This window comes from Salvelinus alpinus, chromosome 25, assembly GCF_045679555.1.
Source record: "Salvelinus alpinus chromosome 25, SLU_Salpinus.1, whole genome shotgun sequence".
NCBI lineage: Eukaryota > Metazoa > Chordata > Actinopteri > Salmoniformes > Salmonidae > Salvelinus > Salvelinus alpinus.
Window position 1 is genome coordinate 19,608,217 of NC_092110.1, and position 4,450 is coordinate 19,612,666.

The 4,450-nt window shown below is 48.9% G+C and overlaps 1 long non-coding RNA gene across 2 annotated transcripts; it reads left to right on the top strand.

Annotated features, from left to right (window-relative positions):
* Nucleotides 1-1,353: 1,353 nt before the first annotated feature.
* Nucleotides 1,354-3,990, top strand: LOC139553079 (uncharacterized). 2 transcript variants are annotated; one of them, XR_011670598.1, is made up of 3 exons: nt 1,354-1,616; nt 2,201-2,728; nt 2,829-3,990. It is a non-coding gene; the product is annotated as an uncharacterized lncRNA (long non-coding RNA). The 2 variants fall into 2 exon arrangements; XR_011670597.1 differs by having other exon boundaries at nt 2,201-2,718.
* The last annotated feature ends 460 nt before the right edge of the window (nt 3,991-4,450 follow it).

The following is a 4,450-nucleotide window of genomic DNA, read 5'->3' on the forward strand; positions in this document are numbered from 1 at the left end:
CAGAGAGGTAGCTCAGGACAGAGAGGTAGCTCAGGACTGAAGGGCAACTCCGGACTGAGTGGCAGCTCCGGACTGAGTGGCAGCTCCGGACTGAGTGGCAGCTCCGGACTGAGTGGCAGCTCATGACTGAGTGGCAGCTCATGACTGAAGGGCAGCTCATGACTGAAGGGCAGCTCATGACTGAAGGGCAGCTTATGACTGGAGGGCAGCTCATGACTGGCTGGCGGCTCTGGCGGCTCCTGACTGGCTGGCGGCTCTGGCGGCTCCTGACTGGCTGGCGGCTCTGGCGGCTCCTGACTGGCTGGCGGCTCTGGCGGCTCCTGACTGGCTGGCGGCTCTGGCGGCTCCTGACTGGCTGGCGGCTCTGGCGGCTCCTGACTGACTGACGGCTCTGGCGGCTCCGGGCAGACGGACGGCTCTGGCGGCTCCGGGCAGACGGACGGCTCAGACGGCGCTGGGCAGACGGACGGCTCAGACGGCGCTGGGCAGACGGATGGCTCAGACGGCGCTGGGCAGACGGATGGCTCAGACGGAGCTGGGCAGACGGATGGCTCAGGCGGCGTTGGGCAGACGGCCGACTCTGACCTGCTGAGGCGCACAGTAGGCCTGGTGCGTGGTGCCGGAACTGGTGGTACCGGACTGGAGACATGCACCTCAAGGCTAGTGCGGGGAGCAGGAACAGGGCACACTGGACTCTCGAGGTGCACTATAGGCCTGGTGCGTGGTACCGGAACTGGAGGTACTGGGCTGGAGACACGCACCACAGGGAGAGTGCGTGGAGGAGGAACAGGGCTCTGGAAACGCACTGGAAACCTGGTGCGTGGTGTAGGCACTGGTGGTACTGGGCTGGGGCGGGAAGGTGGCGCCGGATATACCGGACCGTGCAGGCGTACTGGCTCCCTTGAGCACCGAGCCTGCCCAACCTTACCTGGTTGAATGCTCCCCGTAGCCCGACCAGTGCGGGGAGGTGGAATAACCCGCACTGGGCTGTGTTGGAGAACCGGGGACACCATGCGTAAGGCTGGTGCCATGTACACCGGCCCGAGGAGACGTACTGGAGGCCAGATATGTTGAGCCGGCTTCATGGCACTTGGCTCAATGCTCAATCTAGCCCGGCCAGTGCGGGGAGGTGGAATAACCCGCACCGGGCTATGCACACGTACAGGAGACACCGTGCGCTCTTCCGCATAACACGGTGTCTGCCCGTACTCCCGCTCTCCACGGTAAGCATGGGAAGTGGGCGCAGGTTTCCTACCTGCCTTCGCCACACTACCCTTTAGCCCCCCCCCCCCAATAATTTTTGGGGATTTCTTCTCGGGTTTCCGTGCTAGCCGCGTACCTTCATAACGCCGGTTCCTCTCTCCAGTTGCCTCTGCTCTCCTAGCTGCCTCCAGCTGTTCCCATGGGAGGCGATCCTTTCCAACCTTAGCCCAGTGTCCTTTACCGTTCATAATTTCCTCCCATGTCCAGGAGTCCTGTGTAGTGGGCCGCTGCTGCTGCCCGTAGCCACGCTGCTTGGTCCGAGTTAGGTGGGTGGTTCTGTAACGGCAGTCTAGCTCTTCCTCCTCCTCAGACGAGGAGAGGCGAGAAGGATCGGAGGACCAATGTGCAGCGTGGTAAGTTTCCATGATTTAATAAGCACGAAAACTATACACAATACAAAATAACAAAAAGAACTAACCGTAACAGTCCCGTGTGGCACAAACACTGACACAGAAAACAACCACCCACAAATCCCCAACACAAAACAAGCCACCTATATATGATTCTCAATCAGGGACAACGATTGACAGCTGCCTCTGATTGAGAACCATATTAGGCTGAACACAGAAACAGACAAACTAGACACACGACATAGAATGCCCACCCAGCTCACGTCCTGACCAACACTAAAACAAGCACAACACATAAGAACTCTGGTCAGGACGTTACACTAGCTAACATTAACTTATATGTGTGTAACGTTAGTGATGTTTTCTCAGAATGCCATTTCGCATTGCTAGTTATAGCCTAATGTCGGCTGACAATCGGTTTGTATTGCTAGTTAAAGCTTGCTGTTGGCTAGCCAGCTGACATTAGATGGCTGGCTAGCTACAGTAGCTAGTATTACCTTTATGTGTGTAGTGATGTTATCAGAATGCCATTTCGCATCTATTGTAAAATAATGCTAAAATATTTGTATCTGGAATTTGTCTTTCAGCATTAAATCAATAGAACACGCCTGACTAATCCACCAGTCATACAGTCATCAAAAGAGAGCTGGCCCAAGCAAAAAAAAGGCAGCAGCGCAGCCATCAACTACATGCACCGTTTCTTCACCAACTATGGATTTGGGAAAACACTGTGGACCTGAATTGAGATAACTGCAGTGGCCAAAACAAGAACAAGTTTGTGCTCTGGTATTTTGCCTGATGGCCCATGCACAAGCTCCACCACAATCTGGACCTTCACTTCCTGATCACAGGCCACACTAAGTTTACCCCTGACTTGTGCTTCGGACTCATCAAGCAGCGCTTCAGAAAGACCAGAGTGAACACTTTGTCTGAGATTGCTGGGGTTGTGAAGGAAAGCACTGTGACAGGGGTCAACATCCCACAGCTGGTTGGACTGGAGGATGGTACGGTGCTGGTGGAAAGCCATGGAAAGCCATGGCTGGCAACATCACCTGACTCCCTACTTCAGGCCGCTGCCACAGATCAAGCAGTGCCAGCACTTCAGGTAAAAAAAGGTATTTGTATGAGGTTACTCTTATCTAAACTTGGGAGGTGAATTGATGTTGTGCAGGGTTGTAATGTCTTCAGATTTTTTTGTCATTCCCTGTTTTACAGCTTCGATGCTCTGGAGCCTGGTGTTGTTGCCAAGGAGCGTTTGGACTGTCGGGACCAGGTTTCAGCTGCTGCGCAACGCTGACATCCTTCCTCTCATAGATGGTCTGCCTGTACAAGCACCACCTGGACTTTACACAGCTAGACAATATATTTTTGACAAGATCAAGGAGTTTTGCGACGAAGAGGCTATGGACATCACATGCTCTGCACCAAAGTCAAGGGCAGGACAGAAACAGGTTCTCCGCATGTAGATTCCCTTGTTCATGCATGGTTTGGACGGACCAGTCATCAGCACTATCTGCAGTGCCTCTATTCACATGACTCTCTCCTAACACACACGCCATATGTTGCAGGTTTTTTTTTCTTCCTGTTGCTCAGCCACTTTACCCCTGATTGAATGCATATAACTACCTCGTCTATCACTATCGTTATTGATGTTGTTCTTGTACATACTGTATATTTTATTTATATTGACACTATCTATTTCTGATTTTACTACTATGCAAGTAACCATTTGGGTGTACCATTTACACCTTCTGTAGAGACCATCCACTCAGCAAGACTTAGCAAAATATTGATATATATAATGAATATTGATGTGTGGTCATAACATGATTTTGTGACATAACACAACAATATCATGTGTTCGTATCACGTGTCCACCACTTAAATATATGGCGCATGCATCTGTTTATATACTGTACATGTGCACCTCACTCAGGTTTCAACTCAGTTTGCATGGCCTTAACTTATGTATGGTATACTATGTGATAAGTGCATGTGTAACAGTATATAAAGTATGCTAATGTACTGGTGTGAAGGCATTTGGGCAGTGGTGTAAAGTACTTAAGTAAAAATACCCTAAAGTAGTTTTTTGTGGTATCTGTACATTACTATTTATATTTTGGCAACTTTTACTTTACTACATTTTGTAAAGAAAAGAATGTACTTTTTACCCTATACATTTTCCTTTACATCCAAAAGTACTTGTTACATTTTGACAGGAAAATTGTCCAATTCACACACTTATCCAGAGAACATCCCTGGTCATCCCTACTGCCTCTGATCTGGCAGACTCACTAAACACACATGCTTCGTTTGTAAATTATGTCTGAGTGTTGGAGTGTGCCCCTGGCTATCCTTCAATAAAAAAATAATACAATTGTGCTGTCTGGTTTGCTTAATATATAGAGGTTGAAATGGTTTATATTTTTACTTTTGATACTTAAATACATTGTGCCCCTGGCTATCTGTCAATACTATATATATATATTTTTTTTAATACAATTGTGCCGTCTGGTTCAATATAAGGAATTTGAAATTACTTATACTTTTATTCAAGTATGACAATTTAGTGCTTTTTTCCACCACTGGATGTGGCTGGGGGTTCTAGCATTTCTTTCACATGACCCATACATTTAGACAAGTGTATCAGGGTAAGCGTCATTTAATATTTATATCTGGACACTTTCTGTTTACCTGGAATTTTTCCTTATTGTAGGCTACTACCACTTTTAGTCTTTAGCACATGACCTCATGTGAATCCTTAAAGAGATGGGTGGGGCTGGGGAGGGTGTGAACAATGCTGAATGGGTGTAGGGCCAGGCTCTGATCAGGCCCTA